The following is a 21,858-nucleotide window of genomic DNA, read 5'->3' as shown; positions in this document are numbered from 1 at the left end:
CACCAGATCTACGAACTCCCCTTGTTTCTTCCTGATTACATGCTTCTCATAAAATTTTGAAGGTAAATTTTTATAAATTCTGTGCTTTGTGACGTAGAACAATTTTACATCTAATTATACAATTTTAACATACATTTTTGTTCACGACAGTTTAAAATATCATCGTATGATGCAAATTTCTACAGAGATTCCTTTCTTGCGTAAGCAATGCATTATTTTGTTAAAATTAGCAAGAGAATTAGAATTTCAATATAGGTAAGAATGTTTGACCATTTGCCCGGGCATTTGAGAAATAGCTTGATTCGACAATTTGCCTGCAACATACACGGGCGATTCTTGAAAGTTGGTGACACTGCTTATCCTCCATTTAAATCCATTGAAAGTATCGAATTTAGGTGAGGCAAGCTGCCTCACCAACAATCGATTGTTTTTCATGTATTTAAATGGAGGCAAAACAGTGTTGCCAACATTCGAGAATCGTCGATAGATATGGAGATGGACCCTGATTGTTCTGTTGAAGAAATTCACCCAAGTAACGTGTTGCGTCAATTGGACGTTAAAAGATATGAAAGAAGGTTCCAGACAAAATTCTGATATTTCGAATTTTGTTTTCTTATTAACACACGTGTTTTCTTAACATGACGCCATTATGACGCTTGGAAAGGTTTCATAGGAAGTTTGATACGATGCCCGTGTTCTACATTGTTACACAGCGATGATACGTGTATAGTGTTATTTTTACGCTCGCCGATGACTCAAATAGGACGAGCATAGTAAACATTCGACGGCACGCGATCAGCTAATCAACCGCGGCTAGGTGTATGATTGCGATTGCTAGGCATGAGAAAGGATCATGGAATATTTTAACCTGTCGAGGAAATAAGGTACACAGTGGAAAATTTTCTTGGGTGCTCTTCAAAGCTTCATATCTCCTACAAAAGTGACGGAAAATTTGAATTTTCAATCAAACGTAGAATCGAGGGAAAACGTGGATGCGATGAAAGGTAATCAAATATATGATTAGGAAGAGTAAATGTAAATGGCATAAAAATGAGAGGCTAAATATTTTGACACGTGCTAAAAATCGGTAGCTAAGACTCATCCACAACGAGAAATCAACAAAGAACCTTCACTGCTGAATAAAACTCAAGCTCCGAGTCATTCATAAATTGAAGACTCAAGTTTCTGTTAGCTGATTTTCTGGTTAGTAGTAATAACCGGATAACTCATAATATGCTACTGTCGACTCCAGTGCATGAGTTCTTCAAAAGAACTTTTTGGAGAGCTGAGATGGTAATTATTCCGAGCAAAATCTCGATATCGTTGTTACATGGTTATGATTTGTCTTAAAAACTTCGTTATTACTTTTTAACACGTCAGTTCAAACTTTCTTCAGCCAACGCGGTCCTGAGTAATTATGAACTTTGTCGAGGTGATACCTGGTTTTTCTCAAAATCACACTCAACAATCGACGCACCAGCAGTGTTTGAAACTAGGCATGAAGTCTTAGCAGCCATCTGGCCTGCAACTTTTCTTCTTACAGACCATCTCAGATTTCTTAGGGGCCAAAGCCAAAATGAAAAATTGCCCTTTCGAAATGCCTCGAGTCAGGAACACGCCGAAAAATCCCAAAAACGGAGTTTAACAACGATTTTCTTAACGGCTAGACTTGGTCGCTAGTTTCATCAGGGCCGGATTAAGGGGGTGGCTACATGGGCCGCGGCCCATGGTGACAAATCTAAGGGGCGGTAAAAATTTGCAATTTTTTTAAGTGTAGGTATAAAACAAAATCGGATTTAGAAAAACAAATTACAAACGAGGAAAGGCAACAAAATCCTGAGAGTATAGTAATTTCTAATTTTGTCGTCTCTTAGTGATACAAGCGACAACACCTTTAATTAGTCGAGTTTAGAGAGGAACCAAACACGCAATTTGGCCTGGAACGGCGCGCCTTAGAGAGAAATGATGACGAGGACTTGAGATGAAAGGGAGAAGCCCTCGGCGCGGCGATCGGCATGTAAAACATATATGCGCCCACAAGACTGCACGAATACTTCACGCATTGCATCGAACACTGTGCGGTCATTGCAGTCAGCGTGAAACGCATAGCGCCTACAAGACTGCGTGAATACTTCACGCATTGCGTGCAACACTGTGCGGTCATTGCAGTCAGCGTGAAACGCATAGCGCCTACAAGACTGCGTGAATACTTCACGCATTGCGTGCAACACAGTGCGTTCAGCAGCGGTCGGCGTAAAACGCATAGCGCCTACAAGACTGTCGGAATACTTTATGCATTGCGCCAAATGCGGTGTGGTCCGCGCGGCGCGGCGGCGGAAGTTAAAATCGTTAAACCACATATGTGTTTGTTCTTTCATAATTTTTATACGTTCATTTCTTATGAATGGAAGGCCTTGTCCACACAGAGATAGGTTTACGAAACTTAACATTTGCGAAAGATTCCGTGAACTTTTGTTAGTAGTGTTGACACGGCTTTCCCAAAAAAATGTGTCCAGCACGAGCAAATGCGTCTTATGCACCTTTCCCCCCTGGCACGTTCACTTGATGGTTTTTAATGAGTTTCAAAACGAGTGAGAAGGGGGTGGCAAAATACAGGCGGCCCATGGGCGGCAAGTAGGTAAATCAGGCCCTGAGTTTCATTTCTTAGCGACCAAAGGCGATTCCTTACCGGCAAACTGCTGTTTGACCGGCGTGTGTTTCAAACACTATGGGCCACCATTTTATTGAAATATAGCATCTCTTGCCGAAGACTTACTTTCTTCAGCTTTCATTTAGTCTTTCAGCATTATCAAGTAACATCAGTGAAGGAGACCTGGATGACCTTCAAAACAACATCGTGAAAATTTGCAAACGGTGCGACGTGGACTTATGTGATTACGGAGTTTTTAATTTATAATCAAACACTCGGGCGAGATCACCCGGGAGAAAGACGGGTGTGTTCCCCACTTGAGAATCTATTGCTTCCCGGATTTTATATGTACTTGAAGCATTCGTCGAGGGCGTGACGACCCTTCTGAATTATAATAAAGGATGGGGATAATCGATAAGGACACTGTTAAGGAGTCGGGGGGGGGGGGAGAGACGGGTGTAAAACCGCTCAAACTACGAGATCCCAAAAGAATACATACCCCATTTACCGGAAAAAAAAATTAAAGCGACACCACGTCCGTGATTAAGGAGGATGATAATTCCCTGATAATCTTATGATAAACCACGAATTTTTTGGTCAACTCATGAATAGTTTTCTTTCATTTTTCTCAGATAATTTTGTTCGGAATTTCGCCCTAAGTTCCTGAAAATTTCGAGGAAATCTTTTCATAACTTTCCTCAAAAATAAACATTTAATCAAAGGAAATGTGGCAATGGTCGAATTTTCATACGGCGCACGGTGGACGGTAGATCGAGTCATTATGAGAGGCCGGACAAAATTTGGAAACTTTAAACGCTTATAACTCCGTTTATACAAAACTTTGAAGATCTAAAAGTGGTTTCATTGGTTTCCTCGTGAAATTTTCTTCCAAAAACACTCTTTAGAATGTAAAATGTGACGAAAGAAACGTCAAAATTTGCAGTTTGAGTCAAAAATTTTATGTCCGACCTCTCCCATTGACTCGCTCCATTAAGCGGCGTTCTTCTTCAGCGCGGCAATGCGGAAAAATGACCATTATTCAAGAGAAGGGTTCAAAAACCCTAGAAATCGCGTTAGCGTTACATAATCGTTCAGTGCGAAAGGTGAGACCGCAGTTGGCAACGCTGATGTACGTTTTTAGCTACGTTCACGGATCAAATGAAAACGAACTTGTAACGTGCTAGGCAGGGCTTTCCAGTTCTGTGAATGACCGGAATAACTTAAAATAGATAACCTATTTCGAGGCACAAGCTCATAAATTGTTATGAATTTTTTTCGCCGCTTTATCGCCGCAACGAGACGTTTTTTATTGCGCTGACCAATTCAACAGGAATTATTGTGTTAAGTCGGAGCGGTAAGATAATTTAAATACCGATAATTTAAAGCGCGGGATTATTCAGTGGCCATGCGGATGTCAAATGATAACATAAATTAATTCGGATTAACAAACTGTAGAAGTATATAAATTTTATTCCGATGATTAAGAGGGCAAAAATAAAAAGGCATTGACATTGTGATTAGACGTGAAGGTAACATTGAGCATAAGAAGAAAAAGAGTAAAGAAAAAATAAGGTGGAAAAGAAGAATCAAAATGAGAGAAGATCTTCGTTAATCAGTATTCCATTATCTTGTGCGTAATAAATTAACTTTCTGGAGCATAGGGTAAAATTTTGTTTTCCTAATCGCTCTCTATGACCATCAAACTCAGGAGATAGGCAAGCGAGGCAAATACTACATAAGGTAACACGCTTTTACTAAGTATGAGGTTCAAGAAATTGAATTGTATGCTTCGAAAAGAGTATCTTGCCATAAAATGAACCTCATGATGCACAATCATCAGCTGAGAAAGCCTTAGATATAAAGGACAACCGGGAAGTTAATCACGCTGTGAAAAATCTCTGAATAAATCCGGAAAGCATTTAATTCCGCGTTGTGAAATAATTTTGGGCAATATTCGCTCCGCACCCGGAAAAACTCGGCATCTACGGTCAAGACCCTCGGATCCGGTCGTTATATACTTCGGCAAAAATGCCGAGAGTTCGGTATAAAGTTCCGAGCTTTCGGCAGTTTAACCTGATTCTGGTAGCCAGGATTAAATCTCGGTGCCGCACATTGGATCGAGTCAATTAGAGAGGTCGGACATGAAATTGTTCACCAAAACTGTAAATTTTGATGTTTATTTCGTTACATTTTAAATTTCAAGGGGTGCTTCCAGAAGAAATGTTCACGATGAAACTAATGAACCCACTTCTAGAACCTCAAAATTGAGTATTAACGGAGTTATAAGCTTTTAAAGTTTCCAAATTTTGTTCGACCTCTCCTATTATATAGACTCGAACCACCATGTGCCGAGTGCCGAGTGCCGTGTAATTGGGGTCCGGATACTGCAAACAAATTTTGAGACGCGAAACCTATTCCACCCCTTCCCCAAAAAAACAAATCTTGTTGTATGGGCAACATTTTGAACCAATGTACGATTTTATTAATCAATGGTAGGTACCGTCCACTTGCGGTTCCCCTTCAATTTCGTTGCATAGGCAACACACATACCGGAGAGCGCGAATAGTTGCCTGACCGCAAAATAAACGTTGGTATCGCTTCATAGGCTCCGCTTGAACCGCTAGACTATGTTATGAACCCATTCTGTACGGTCCACCTGAAGTTCGCTTTCTACTTTGCTGCAAAGGCAACATGACTATCGGGAAGCACGAATAGTTTTTATTAATGTGAAAAACACATCTGTAAAAGAATCACTGCTGACTGAAGACAACGAGAGAACCTGTAAATTTATTTCTCCAACTTTTCATATTATTTTTAATGAACAAATGGGCGGAAAATGCTGGACATATATACTTAAAAATGCCATTAGACAGGGTTGCCACAAAATTTATAAAATGAAATCCCCTGACATTTCCCTGACACATTTTGGTGAAATTCCTTGACAAGTGAAGATATGACAGGTGGTTAAGAAGACATGATTGAAAATAGTTTTCCAGCAAAATTTGTTGTTCGAAACTTCAAACTCATTCTAGAAACCAAATGAACGTGATTTGACATATTTTCCCTGACATTTCTCGGTTTTCCCTGACGTTTTAAATTTCCCTGGAATGTTCCGGTTTTCCTGGTATTCCCTGACTGTGGCAACCCTGAACACATATTTTTTTTAAAAATGTTCAGGGGTCCTCCCATGGGTCTCTTTTCGTAAACCTTAGGGACTTAGGGTGTCCCTCAATCCTCCCCTCACGGGCACCGAAATCGACCTCGCAACAGGTGAAAAAAAAAAATCTAGCACTATCCGCGGGCAAAAAACCGAGGTATAAGGTTAAAAACGCGAGAGCTGGACCTTCTCCACCAAGACCCATTCAGACGAGTTTGAATGTAGGTGTGAGAGGTGGGGCGACGTCAGACATGGACGCGCGGCGCGCGCGCCGCCGGTATCAGGAATGCAGACGCGTCACTTGCCAATCCTCTCCACAAATAGCGTTTCCTTGATCATGAACCACCATGACCACAGCACTAAAAGCAGCATTCGTAAACTCTCAACCTGACCGGCAAATGAACTTGACGACTGTTAACTTGACAGGACACGAGTGGTGGAACCCCCAGGTCCTCTTGGCGGACCACCAAATTGAAAGGCCCCGGAACGACGCGACGTGGCTCGCTTATACACGATGTTTTCATAATTCATAGGTTCCCAAGGCCAGGGGATTTAACAACATTCCAAAAATGCGGGATTATAGCTTGTAAAAAATTCAATCAGGGCTGCCACAGAATTTGGAGAGTGAAATTCCTTGACATTTCCCTGATTTCCCTGACACATTTTCGTGAAATTCCCTGACAATTGAAGATATGGCGAATGGTTAAGAAGACATAATTGAAAATAATTTTCAGGCGAAATTTGTAGTTCGAAACCGCAAACTCATTTTAAAAGGCAAATAGAGGAGATTTAACAAATGTTCCCTGACATTTCCCGGTTTTCCCTATAAGTTTTAAAATTCTCTGACATTTCTCGGTTTTTCCGGTATTCCCTAACTGTGGCAACCCTAAATGTTTAACGAGAGTATGAGTGTGTAAGATTTTTTCATTTTTTTCTGATTTTTGTGGGTCATCAGAAGATAAATCAGTAAACTTTTCAAACTATTACAGTTCCCTGATGAAAATAAAATCAGCGAGTTGATAGCTTGCTATTTCGACAAGTAGTTATACCGCCTGATTGACGAGGAATTTTTTTTCAAAATTCCCTGACTTCTTTGACTTTCGTACAAAACTTATACTAGGTACTTAAGCTGACTTTCGCAAAGCATAAGACAAACATTCCAATTATAGGCATTCAAATTCCGAAAAAAGCAATTCAGAAGTTTTTCAAAAGGTACCAACACCCGGAACGATAGACATACAGGAGCCATTGCGCTACTAACTTGTTCAATTCCCTGAATTTTCCCCGATCGCTACGAATTCCCTTATTTTTCAGGTTTTCCGGACTGCCAGAAACCTTGCAGAAAATTGGTCAAGGAAAATTTAATGTTGCCTAAAACCTAAATTACAACGATATTGCCAACTGGAGACCACAGATCTTTTAAAAAAAAGCATTTCTAGTTACAAAGCCATGAAATAGGTGTGTAAAAATTTTTGAAAGGAGAAAAAAACGGGATGAGTACGCTTTGTCGCAGATTTCAAAGGAACTCAATGATGTATACGATTTTGAGGAAGTGAAAATCGCGGAATTTGAGCGATGATTCAGGAGCAAAAATAGGTACTTTCAGAACAGCGTCAAATTGCGTCGCAGCCAGACTGAGTTAACTAGTCAGGATCCCCGAAGAGTTTCGGAAAATTGCGGCAGTTCCTGGTAAAAGCTAATCATTTGACGTCAATTCTATTTTCCCGACAAGTTGAGACAAAAAGGTTCGGGACAAATGAGACTAGTTACGCCGTGGATCACGTCAGATATGCGTGTGTACCTTCAAAAGGCCTTAAAGAATGAGCTTTACGCCATCACTGGAGAACTTGGCCCTCGGACAGTTGAAAAAAAGGCGAAAATCATAGTATGACGCGAAAAAGTTTCCAAATTTTCATGCAAAAAAATTACTGAGAATGGGGCGGAGTTACGCATTCGAGGGTGACTAACCGGCTTGAAAAAATGATACTTATTAGTAAAAAAGACCTCTTCCACTCGAAGGACGAACCGCTGAAATTCTCGCTTAATCTTGGTTCAGCGTACTTACATACAGTTTTACACAACTATTTCAGAAAATTGAAAAGATAAAGGGAAGAGAATGAGGAGGAGAAAGAAGGAGAGGATAAAGAAGAAAACGGGAAAAGGTCGGGTGAGTAGAAGAAAATGATGAGAAAAATAAGAAGGAGAAGAAGAGGTAATCAAAGAAGAGGAAAAAGAAAAAAAGAAGATGAAGGAGAGAAGAAAAAAGAGGAAGGAGAAGAAAAGCATAAAAAGAAGAATGAGAGGGAAAAAAGAGAACAAGAGGAAGGGGAAAAATTAGAAGTGGAATACGAGGGGAAAAAGCAGATAAACATAGAGCAGAGGGAGGAAGTGAAAAAAGAGAGAAGAATTCGCTTTGTTTTCTTCATCAAAAAATTGAAAGAAAATTCTATGAGACGCGTTGTTTCCGACTGGAGACAGTATTTTTGGAGGCGGAGGAAGGCTTGAAAATGGGTCAACGACACGCTCCAACTCCGCCGAGACAGGGACGGGGAACGGGGAGTAGATTCGGGATCGGGGATGTTATCGACAGAAATCGCAAGGCGTGAATAATCGATTATCGATATTTCCCCATTTGAAGCTACAGTAAAAGATCGATTATTACGTGTTCATGCGAGCACCCTGTTCATCGATCCTTTTCCATGGGTTTAAATGGTGGATCAATCGATAATAAACGGAAAGCACGCCACAAATCGACGGAAATGGAAATCCAGGGATCCCTTGGCAACGTGTCGTCGTTATGTGCCATCAGGATTAACACGTCCTCGTTGTTTCCGTATCGGATAGACTAATCGTGCAACGACGTCATCCGTGCTAACACGATGCGAACCGCGGATGAGCTGCCAAAGCTTGCGAGGCGTCGAGTAGGGTTTACACTGAAAAAAAATTCTCGGCGTTTTTACCAAGGTCCGTTGGTACCTTTAACATCTCACTTTTTATACCAATTATTGGTAATTTTACCAAGACAGACTGATAAGCTTACGTAAAAACCGGTATTATTACTGTTTTTTTCAGGTCAGAATACCACTTTTCTTGGTAAATAATTCCTGGTAACATTGCCATCTTATCTCGGTAATTCTACCACAGTCGATAAAAAATATTGGCGTTTTTACCAAGGTCTAGTAAAATTACCGAGAAAGTTCAATAATTTTACCGAGATTTCTCGGTAAAATTACCAATTCCATAAGTGGTAATTTTACCATGAAAAAACTGGGATCAAATAGAACCCTGAATTCTTGGTAATTTTACCCTTTTCTTTGTAAATACACCGAGATTTTTTTTTGGTGTAGACTCTTTCACAAGTTTCACATTTCCGAAGTGACCCATGATTTTTCCCGGAGTGGGAAGCGAAAACTCACGAAAGTCAATGGCGAGGCCTACTTCGCGATCCGTCGATTGATCTACCATTTAAACTTATGGAAACCAACCAACCAACCAAAAATATTTCAGCTAAGGCATGGCGGGTGTCAATTCAGCAAATTACTAACGATATCATTTCCGCAATTTGCACCACTTCCCAACGCTGCCGTGATAGAATGCAGCTCATTCGAACTCTGACGATTTCATAGTAAACACGATTGAAAATACAACGTAGAAAACCCCTGAAAGCTAATTAATGCAGGCATACGTTGTGCTTAAGAAAGCCATAGCGCCCGCAATTTTTTGTGTATGCTACATGGACATCCCGAGGACACGAAGAGTTGCATCCAGACCTGGCCGTTGAAACAGCCGTAGCGCCACGAGAGCAAAATGTGTCACTCACTGAACTCATACGTTCTTGTCGCACGAAGATACGACGGTTTGAGTTTTTAATCAGATCGATGAAAAAAAGAAAAGAAATAAGTACGTTGTTAAACAAAAGCAATAAATAAAAAAAAAAATGGAGACTACTCATACGGCAATTATTACTGGCCTATCATTATCGGCAATTATCCACTTTACCTTCTTCTGAATCTTCTCAATTAATTCACTTGTAAATATTTGAAAATAGTATCCTATTAATTATTTACTCTCATATTTCACCTTCTTCTGTTCTTAAATCTCATGACAAGAAACACTATTGTTGAGGTAATGAACTTGTATCACGACTTCACATGTTATTCGACTCTTTTATGACAAACACAATTTTTTTTGTAATATCGATTTATTTTTCTCCGTGTGATTATTCATTGTGTTCTCCCAGTTTCCTATTACTCCAAAGTTGAACTTGCATTTTCCTTTGTTATAGAATTGATTTACGTTATCCAACTGCGTGATAAGACGGTTTAGCATGTTTTGGTGTACTCAGCAGTCGAATATTCAGAATCGGTCGCGTGTGGAATAAATGAGGAGTATTTGATCGAAGGGGTAGGCAACACGCAATATTAGGAGAACGGCGGAAAGGGGAGGGGGAGGGGAAAGCTTCAACTATTTTTGACGAAGCAGAGGCTTTGCTGACCGCATTCCTCGGGAGCATTTCGCATTTCCTCCGTGATTAAAAGTCAACCCGCACAACAATGACATGCCACAGTCTCGTCACAATAATTTAACCGGCTCCTGAACCGAGCAGTGGTGTTTACTGAACCGGAGCGAAATGGAACAATTTTAAACGAATGCCCATGAAAATGTCCGAAAGGACCACTAGACAAGGTACGAATTTCAGCATTCTGATACATGCTACTTAACCAAAATTTCACGTAGAACACGATGCGCACAACGAAAATTACCGAAATCAACTCCTTCCAAAGATATTTAATGATTCTTGATGCGTGAATTTAAACCACCCGCTCATGAAAACTCAATGCTCTGCGTGATTCACATCGCGCGCTGAACGTTATCATGACAATCTCTGCGGTATAAAAATCTGGCAACCTCAATCTTGACGCTTTGACTCAGCTGCAGCAAATTGCTTGTAGTTTGAACAAGACATGGTGGGAAATGAACATTACTCGATTGAGAAGCTTATTGAAACCGTTGTAGTGTGCAATTTTTACTCACGTAGAGCTTTGAGTTTCTTGTGAGCGGGCAGTTCAAATTCCTCGTACCAATGTGAAATAAAAACGTTAATATCTTCGTCAGGAGTTGGTTTCAGTAAGTTTCGTTGCGCGAATCGTGTTCTACGTAAAATTCTTGTCAAGAAACATGTATCAGATTGTTTAAATTCGTACCTGGTCTAGTGATCCATGATGACAACATTCAAAATTCTCGAGGTGGGCTGAAAAGTGGATGGATGCAAACACTGGCCAAAATTCATCACGCAGCTGAGTTCAGTTTTTGATAGCATCAGAGCGTTAGGTTTGCAACCCTGCCGATCCGGTTGAAAATATCGACAAAATTTACTCGCCGACATTCGCCTTTAGACAAAAATTGATTCAAGGGGTGGGTGTATTGCACCAGTAGCCAATCCGGTATTGACTTTGCTCCACAGACTGTACGCCTACGATCTTCCAACAACCCCTCATCCCTCCCACTTCTTTTCTCGGAGCGAATATTGGCATGCATTGGAAGGGTCATGCACGAATGCGGGAAATCAGCTGAGCATCGATCGAGCTGTCTCGGGCGATCCTTGAACTTGCGCACAGCTGAAATCCACAAACATTCCGCGACAACCCTTCACCCCTACCAGCACCAATGGGCCGCCGGTCGCCGGCTAGGAGGAAAGTCACACCCTCTTGTTGACTAATACCGGCGCGGCGCAATAAACACTGTGAATACATTTTAGTCATAGTAGTTGGTTCGCTTTTAGCATAAAGAATCTTGCATGATTACAGTGTTTTAAAAATGCGTTGCTAAAATTTGATGCTTCTTCATAATTATCTAAAAAATCTCCAGGAACAGCAAATAGTTATTTCTTCCGACCAAAAAATTGCTAATTTTAAAGAAACGATTTTGAAGACCAGCAACGTTGCAATACATTTAAATAATTAATGCATTCACCGGAAAATTGACACAGTTGCGATATAAGACGCTGTAATTAGAGAGAGGTGCACGAGTGACAAACAAAGTGCCCTCCCTTGGCACCGACCGCGACGAAGACTGGACGAATTTCATTATAACGCCTGGATGCAACTATACGAGCTCTTCGGACGTCCGTGTTGCATGCGCACGGAATTGAAGGCGTTTTGATTCTCCAGGCCTTCACAACGGAACGTCTACCGCAAAACAGCGCGGCGCAACGGCAGGCTACACTGCGAGGATTCATAATAACTGACACTGAGTGCTTTTCATTCTTACGACGAAGATTTCTTCTAGGCACGAATTTTTGCTCTACAGATCGTAAAAATCGTGCTTAGGACACCGGAGAAAAGTATGGTTTGAACGACAATGATATGAGCATGGTAATAACCAACGGACTTTATGCTGGCAAAAGCGGGAACTCTACTAGCATTCACCAAAAGTATGTTACCGAATGTTGGAATGTTGGCCACCTCACCGTACAGTGTCAATGTGTCAAAAATCAAGAAGACTAATGGAGATATTGCATATGTGAGGAATTTGCGATTTGACTACTGATTCTTATTTAAAAGTTCGCGAGAAACACGATGGCCACTGCTTTTCTCTGAAATTACATTCCAAGCTCAAAAAAAGCTATCAAGTTGAGGCCAAAATGGAGGAGACATCCCACGCTTTCCTGAGAGTCCACCTCTACATCATGACAAACTCTCTAGGCAAAGATAGGGAGAAAATACATTGACAGGGCTGCCACTTTATTTGGGGACTCTTTATAAAACTGAAAACACGGTTATAGGACGTACGAGGGCTGTCCCAAAAGAAACCAGACTTTTGTCATAGAGGGCGAACCGAGCGTCGTAATGAAGTTTTCTTGGGCTTGTTTGAAAGCTGATAAGCTACTGAAGATGCTTGTTTTTACAGAATGCAAAAATTCGTATTGGTAAGGAAACTACACGCTTTGGAAGAAAGGAAAGTCAAACTCGAGTTGCGATTTTTGTCTTCATCTCAAGACAAATTTAGATACAACTTTAAAAAAAAACCCAGGTTTTAAGTTAAAAACTTCGTTGCTCTCTTATTCAAATGCTTAAAAATAAGGAAATTAACATTTTAAGCAGCTTACCAAGTCATCACCTATCCCCTTCAAAATACTTGCCAGCTTTGTCGATGCATTTTTGCCACCGTTTCTTCAATTGGGAGAAACACTGTTGGAAATCCTCAGATTTGATTGATCGCAATTCCTACAGGGTGTTCTCTTGGATTTCCGGAATGGTTTGAAAACGTCGACCTTTCAAGGTAAATTTATGTCGTGGAAATAAAAAAAAATCACACGGAGCCAGGTCAGATCACCTTGAAGGAATTGCGATCATTCAAACCTGAGGATTTCCAACAGTGTTTCTCCCAGTTGAAGAAACGGTGGAAAAAAATGCATCGACAAAGCTGGCAAGTATTTTGAAGGGGATAGGTTATGACTTGGTAAGCTTTTAAGCATTTGAATAAGAGAGCAACGAATTTTTAACTTAAAACCTGGGTTTTTCTTAAGTTGTACCTAAATTTGTCTTGAAATAAAGACAAAAATCGCAACTCGAGTTTGACTTTCCTTCATTCCAAAGCGTGTAGTTTCCTTACCAATACGAATTTTTGCATTCTGTAAAAACAAGCATCTTCAGTAGCTTATTAGCTTTGAAACAAGCCCAAGAAAACTTCATTACGACGCTTGGTTCGTCTTCTATGACAAAAGTCCGGTTTCTTTTGGGACAGCCCTCGTATTTTCGTCAACGATTTTTTGTCCGCGCACCTGTTTTTTCCAGTAATTTACGTCCACGCGGTTTTTCGGCACGGGAGTTTTGGTCCACGTGCCAGTTGACACCCAAAGTTAATTGGCCCACATGTAAATACAAACGACAATTGCTCACGACGTTTTTGGATGAAAATGTATAATGTCTTGGAAGAATGAGGTTTTTTTTTTTTTTTTTTTTTTTTTTTGTCTGTTTGGTACAACGGAGAATAATATATAGTTGAGAGTTTTGGTAAAAATGGGAGAGCGTCAATTCCATGAGACAAAATTCACTAAAACTCTCTACACGTCTTTGGTGTGGCAGGACTTAATTATCTTTCAAGAAATTCCCACCTTGTTATACCTGAACCCGATAAACCTCTATATTTGCCTCAGCTACAGGTTCTTAGATTTTTCCTGTGTACGATAAGTATCTTGATTTATTTTGCGAGGAAAGATCTGTACTTTTAAAGGATGCCTGTCATTCTTAATACGTTCAATTTCGTATAATACTGTGCAACACCTCTGTTGTGAAATAGCTGCTTCAGGGGCCGCCGCACGGCGGGCGGGTGGCCAGCACGAAACGCGCATTGGCGCCTACAAACCTAAGTGGATACTTCAAGCATTGTGCAATGCGTGAAGTATCCACTTAGGTTTGTAGGCGCCAGTGAGCCTCTCGCGCTGGCAGCACGCCGCTCCGCTCTGTTCGGCTTTAATATTTATATACTCGCATAGTCAGCGTTTTTTAACTCATGATTTTGAAATGTTAGCACACTCTGCATTGATTATTATCATTTAAATTGATGGGGAAAAAATATGTATCAATTTATCAAAGGAGAATAATAATATAATGTGTTTTTTTAAATATTGGTGGTTCCGTGTCAAATTTAATGATTTCCAGTGCTTTTTAATTTTTTCTTTTACATTTTGTGCTTTTATTGTGCTGCAGCGACGTGTAGGCGCAACGAAACGCTCAAAATTTGACGTAGTTGACTCTAAAAGATCGATGTACAAATGGGTTAAAACTAAAGATTGCGTGCTTCTTGGGAGTTAATTTCAGAGAAAACCAGTAGCACCATCGTGTTTCTCGCGAACTTTTACATAAAAATCAGTAGTCAAATCGCTTATTCCTCACGCATGCAGCATCTCCATTATATGATTAACTTAACGTATTTTTAGTAAAACTGTCTGTAGTTATTGCTCAGTGGCACGTCAAGAAATCGAAACTGAGGCACAAAAGATACTCACATCCTTCGTAGATGTGCACCTATTCGTGCCTAGATATATTTGTAGTGTACAAGCGAAGAATTATAGGTGTTCTCTCATTTTGACACCAGCTCTGAGCCGCGCTGCGGGAGAAATGGTGAGTGCCTACAGAATCAAAATGCCTTCAATCCCGTACGTATGCAACATGGACATCCGTGGAGCTCGAATAGTTGCATCCAGGCGTTATAATAAAAATCGCTTAAATTTCGTCGCGTGCGCGGTATAGTACTGGGTAAGGGCGCTAGGTTTGTTTCTCTTAAGCCTTAACTTAATTCCAGGGTTGCAGATTAGTCGATGAAGTACATTTGCCGATACACACACACATTGCTGTACATTGCTGATTTTTACCGCGGCATTATCAATTTTCCGAAAAAATGGCCAAATGCGGCAGAGTTTTTTCATAGACACTTCAGGTACGTAAAACTTTTTGAGCGCACATCTAAACACATTTGGACTGCCTTTAACAGAAAAGAACCAAGCTACATCACATCAGCTACTGCCAAATTTAAGTGGACACTTCAATATTTTACAAGAGAAGGTTATTGCGGATTCCTTTAAAACTTTTAAGGAATTTGCTACGTACAATGCAGAAAATTCACGGAAATTTGTACAAAGATCTGCACAACACTCTTCATGTAAAAAATGAATCGCCCGAATAAATTTGGCAATAGCTGATGTGGCTTGGTTCCTTTCTGCTCAACGCGGTCATTTGCTCTGGCGGAAACGTTAAAAAGAAGTCTAGTCAGAAATCAAAATCAAAATTCAACCTACGGTCAGTTCAGACCCCGGTGAAACAGGGCCCTGAGCGTGTAGAGACAATTTCTTACGTTTCTGATTGCTTCAAACTTATTGTATTGGAGCAGACCGGGTTAACGAATCACGAATCAATGACGAGGGATTTAAAGAATGCACCCTGGTGGTTGCTCACATAAAATCCCAGGTTAGGCGTTCACAAAAATCGCCATGGGCCGCGGCCCAAGTGGCCACCCCCTAAATCCGGCCCTGTTCACTAACATATTCACTTGACTCCTCCGCTTGTTCGTCTGGTGGACAGAGACTTTTCACTTAAGTAATATCACGCAATTAAAAAGTATTGTTACGTAGCAATCAGATGTCTGATATAGATAAAGTTTTACTCGTCTCTATTACACTAATTTCGAAGGCAATTACTTGCTCAAACGAACCACCACAAAAGCCCAAATCGTCTTCTGCTACGTGATCTGCGTTTTCAGAATTTCACCGATTTTCGAAAGGCATTACTATTTTCCCGTAAAATCCGAACACGGCGAAATTCCCTGTTGCGGATGTATAAAACAGGATACATCTTGCTTTGGAGTCATTCTTTGATTTTTCACCAGTTCGCATCGAATTGATTTCTTTTTAATTTAGCACTTTTCGGGGCCACTCTCAATTGAATCAGTGAGGACGAAAACACACTAACTCGGAAAAATTAAAATAATCAAGACAAGCTCAAAACTGCACAGTGGGTGAAGAAGTTACTTCAAGAAAAATATTTTTGCTGTTGAAAGACAAGTAGTTATGGACACTTTAAAGGTCCAAGTTAGGACAGATGCGCTAACTTCGATGATCTTTATGTAAATTAACCGTCTTTAATGGAAATCGAGTATTTTCGAGTTACCGAGTTGGTGTGTTTTCGTTCTCACTGATTCAATTATTTTATAAACGAACGAGACGGAAAAATACGCTCCGAATAATGAGGACGAGAGAATAGCGAATTTTTATCAGTCGGAAAAACAGAAAACGAATTGGGACGATGAAAATACTTCCAACGAACGTAATCCAAGTCTTATTTTCAGCTTTTGCGAAGATTATTCTTGACAGTCCCAACTTTGTCAATCTGACGAGATGCTCGACTATTTTCTCGTGGATCGAACGTCGCACAATGGGACGAGGACGAGCTTTTAAGAGAGATCGGACATGAAATTTATGACTAAAATTGCTTTGAATTGCTTGCTTTTTGCTTTAAAATGAAATATAAAAAAAAAAAAAAAAACTTTGATGTTCACTTCGTCATATTGTACATTTAAAGGGGTGCCTCTTGAAGGAAACGTTACGAGAAAACTGATGGAATCACTTTTCAACCTTCGTGTTTACTATTGATAAAGATAGGAGTTTTTAAATATTCAAAACTATGTCCGACTTCTTACAATGACCCGATCCACTGTGCATCGTCGGGCCACGAAGAGACTGTACCGCGGGAAAATCACGTGATCGACAGCATTCACAACACCGGCACCAACGAAATTTATTGATTCTTCCTAGCGACAAGAAAAGTAACGATTCAAAGCGGATCAGCTCTCGATGTTGGACGGAGCCTTACAAATTTAGCTTAGGGTAGATCTTCAGCCTTGGCGCGATGCATTCTGGGTAAACGGATTATTTTGGAAAAACCACAGAATCTAGATCTACCAATTCCTACTTAGCGGGTAGATGGAATTATTGGATTACCTGCCTATGCCTAAAATCATTTTCTGGGAACGATAAATAAAAAAATAAGAAACAAAGGTACGGTTTCCGATTACCCATCGACTTAGCTGAATTGAAATCGGTTGCTAATTTGAAACAGTACTCCTCTAAATTGATTTGAGGACACAGTGTCTAGAATTGGACCACATTTGCAATAAGGAGCCACTATTTCTGGCTCATTTTAGAAACGACATATATGCCATTCGTTTCCCTATGCAGAAAGGTGCTTCTATGACTTTTTATGAGCCAGAAATAGTGGTTCCTTATTGCAAAATGTAGGTAATCCAATTCTTGTCCATGCTCATTCTCTGATTCTTTCCTGATTTTCAGGAGCTCATTCCCTGATGAGGGATCAAAGTATTTCTCCCAATTTTTCACCTCAACATTACGGCATATACTTACGAGATTTTTCTACGGATTTGGAAAAAAAAACATAAAAAATACTTGAATTCACCTCAATATGGGGGGAAAATTCGCGATTTTTGAATAAAATAAAATTTTACGTGTTTCTTACCTCAATATTGCGGTATCTACACGATTTTTCCAGCGGTTTTGTGTAAACATTAATAACTACGCATTAGTCCACGAATATTACGGCATTTATAGACGTTAGCAATTTGAGACAGACGAAGAGTTTAGATTTTCCTTCTTTTTCGCGTGATACCACATACCTACTCCGAAGTTCGAATGGCTGTCCGCTTAATTTTCACATTTAACGATGCGAGCATAATACCTACCGTCATAAACGCCAGTAATTTGAGACAGACGAGAAGCTAAGATTCTCCTTCATTTCCGCGTGATACCACATTTGATCACGTGATTCTAATCTGTCTCGCGGAAAAGACTGGATTTTTCCAGCAGTTTTGAAAAAAAGGAGAGAAATCACGCGTCATACCATCTCGATATCGCGAAATATACTGCTTGCGCGATTTCTCTAGCTGTATTTTAAGGTATAAAATATTCTGCAATTTTTTCCTCAATATTGCAGTACATGCCAGATATTTCCAGCCGTTTTATAAAAAATAATTACGTAATTATTTAAGATTTTGAAAAAACATTTTTGGCAAGAATCTTTGAAGAGTCAAATTTTAGGCAGACAGGGGGCCCTGATGAATTCATGATATTTTGGGCTAAGAAGAGAGGGTTTCCCGATCATTGATTCGTTTGACGTGGACTCATCTTCTTGACAGCAAACTTTCCCAATGAAGGCGCGTGGGTCATGCCAATTTTGTTCCGAAATTCCCGCTTTTTCCGACCAGAAAAGTTAGTAACAGCTCCACGATAAAATGACATGATTAGAAATAAATTATTCCCTAATTTCGTGGTGGTTTTCAAGATTTTCTCTGATGCCAAATAAAACTCTCTGACAATCCCCTGTATTCAAGGTTGCTAGATTCTCTTCTCTCTCAACCTCGTATACTTAGGTACTGCTTCAGAATGTTCCTTCTCTCTCTCTTTCATGGCCAACTCCGTTCCCTCTGTTCCTAACTATTTGTTTCCTTCCTATTTCTAAAACCTTCCTGTTATTCCCTTCCCAACAAAGTGATCCCAAAGTGATGGCCTGACCGTTGCCATTGTGACAATTGGTACCCGATAAAAGATTAAGGGATCCTGTGGAAGGTACAATCGGATATTTTGCTAGCGGCTACATCAACCTTGGACTTACAAAACAATAGGTCTCTTGGGTAACACTTCGCCAAGAAGTAAGCCTAATCCTACTTAAACTTATGACATGCATCTGGCCGGATGACAATGTCAGCACGGCGCAACATAGTTCTACCTCGACCAGGCTCATATTGATGGGCAAAGTTCGAAAGTACATATCTCCATTTGCGACGTCGCACACTTCCTGTCATGTTTGACTTTTCCTCTCTGTTAACAGAATATTTCGCATTAATTTCAAGCTATGAATTTGGCTTGTTTATTGGCTTTAAAAACAGAAAATAGTACTAAGGGTAAATTTTGAAACGCTGCGATGGAGATATGTGCTTTCGCACTTTGGCCATTGGTAGTATGTCTGGCTGTACTGCTGCCAACTTTTGATGATCAGCAGATGCAGTTTGACACAATGCAGTGACAATTGTGTCGTAGTTCTAAAGGCATAGAATAAATTCTAAAAGCGACTTGGAAAGTGAAGGGTAGTAACGTACGTTGTAAGATCCTTGTTTGCGGAAGACAATTAGATTAATTCGAGAGGTCTCAGCTGGAGTCCACTGAGGCTCAAATCCACCAGTTGCCAGGTACAATAAACAGAACTAACGAGATCCTTCTAAGCACGCCGTAACCATGTGCTGGGAGCGTTGAACTTAACACCTTGGGCACTTAAACACTAAAAATAACTGATAAGTATGATACAAAGCTACGTAGAACTAGAAACACTACGCTAAGCAGTTAAACTTGATTAAGGTAAGTTCATGCTTGTCCTTAGGTAAGAGGACTGAAAAGAGTTTGAAAAACACTTATTTTCCGGGAACTAGATGCTCCTCGAAGCGCCGGACAAACAACTAGCAATGTGCAGTCTATGTCACGAGATCGAAGCGAACTCAAATGTTTTTCGAAGGATGGGAAGGCAGGCACTGGGGGTGTAAAATTTTATCTTATCAAAATAAATTGACACCGAAAGTCGCTGGACGCTTGCTTGAAAAGAGGAATATTCCGCAAAAGAACAAGAACCGAGAGAGTCGACACACTATCAGACGTAGATCGCACACGAGACTGAAATTGGAAACTGAAATTGTTATGATAGTGACGCAAGCAATAATGTAGCACTGAAAAGCAAAAAACAAAACAAGAGCTGGTGTCCCCAGTCGTTGCCCCAGTCTGCGTCGCAAGACGAAAAGAAAGAGATAGATTCTTCGGAAACGAAAGGTGATAAAAAGAGATAGAACATATTGCTGTGCGGGTTGCATACACTTCAGCGAAGAGTGGGGGTAAAGGAAAAAGCACGGAAGAGGGGAAGACACTTGCGCACGATTGCCCCGTCTGCCTCTGCGCAGGCGCATGCGCACAAGTTATAATCGATGAAAATTGGCAGATTTTTCAAATGAGCGGTCTTCTTACATAATAATGCATAATTCTGAATTGAAACTATGAAAATTTTCATTATTTTATCCTCCCTCTCTTCAACTCTCATTTTTAAGCTGCAGAAGCTTGCATTTGATGACCCTTATACCTGCACCTTAAAATTTCCTTAACATAACATAAAAATTACTGAGGATTTAAAGGGAGAAAGGAGGTTGAAGATGAACTCTTAATCCAATGGTTCGTGACAATCCATATGAACTAAGGTTAATGGCTGATTGCTCTGGATAGACTTTCGGACACATATTTCCCTTTCAACCAAGAGAACCAACGTCGCGTCATAACTCAATTTACCTGATCAACATTATTCCGACTTTTCCTGAGTCGCCGTATCAAAGTTTTAAAACTGCTTGGTATCATTCGTAAACCGTCCATTCAATTAGTGCCAAAAATTGCGAGAAAAATTCAAATAAAAATTTTCCTCATGTTCATATTCAGTTTTTCATGAATTTTTTCGAGTCTGGGATGTTTAAACTTTTTGCTCTGTCCAAATACAGTTTGATCGAAGCTTGTACCTATGAAAAATTAAACTGGCGATGATTTGAAGGTTCAAACAGATCAAGTGCCCAAGGATGGTTTTTTGTTTTCATAAAACGTTCATGTACACGGAAAAAAGCGATGTATTGATCAATAAAATTTCAGAGCAAGACTACAGAAGTGCAGAATTTAAATAACATTGATCCATTGAAGTAGGATAAGTTTTGGAAACTTTAATGATCATTCTTTTAACAAACTAAGTAAGCTCCCAACACATTATAATGCCAATTTGTATTTGTACATTTGTTTTACATTATTTGTTTAATTTTTTTGGCTTGTATGTCGATTATTTCAATCTTTTTACTAAGCTCCCAACTTTGTAAGTCACTGACGTTGTGCAATTTTGAAATCATCCTTCCGTTACTTTTCTATCAATTGATGATAGTGCAGCTACACTACAGAATCCTGAACTTCCCTTCATTCACAAATTTTTAAACTTCTTCTTTTCACATTTGCATGTTTTTTGTTTATTCTTATTTCTTCCTAATTAGGACAAACAATTATGTTCAGTACAGCGAGATAAGATTTAAAAGGGATAGACAGGGCCGGATTTACCAATAGGCTATATAGGCTGTATCCTAGGGCGCAACATTCTGAGGGGCGCAACATTTTTGATAATTTTTTGTTTTGATTCAACGAGTCTTTTGTTTCTTTTTATTTTCCAAAACCAACTAGCAAACGTAAACGTACCTCAAAACTGTTTAAAATCGTGTTTTCCTAAAGGTGAATTTGAACATTTTCCTGACACCTTACATCCTCCTCCTGATCTGGAGGGGAGGTGCGTCTGCCCCCCCCCCCCCCCCACGAGAGCGCCTACTTCTAAGGGCGCCACCCTAAGTTTAGCCTAGGGCGCTAAAAATGTAAATCCGGCCCTGGGGATAGAGCAATACTGCATGACAAATCAATGATGCAAATAAA

General features: G+C 40.1%; 1 protein-coding gene across 2 annotated transcripts in view; it reads right to left on the bottom strand.

Annotated features, from left to right (window-relative positions):
* LOC109029618 (uncharacterized) overlaps nt 1–20,089 on the bottom strand; it is a 98,349-nt gene extending 78,260 nt beyond the window's left edge. For both annotated transcript variants that reach the window (XM_019040154.2, XM_072303033.1), the window contains exon 1: nt 19,473–20,089. The gene's annotated coding sequence lies outside the window, so the exon portion shown is untranslated. The remainder of the gene's footprint in view (nt 1–19,472) is intronic.
* Between the last annotated feature and the right edge of the window lie 1,769 nt (nt 20,090–21,858).

Source organism: Bemisia tabaci, chromosome 7 (genome assembly GCF_918797505.1).
Source record: "Bemisia tabaci chromosome 7, PGI_BMITA_v3".
In the NCBI taxonomy this organism is placed as follows: domain Eukaryota; kingdom Metazoa; phylum Arthropoda; class Insecta; order Hemiptera; family Aleyrodidae; genus Bemisia; species Bemisia tabaci.
This window is presented reverse-complemented; position numbering and strand designations above follow the sequence as displayed.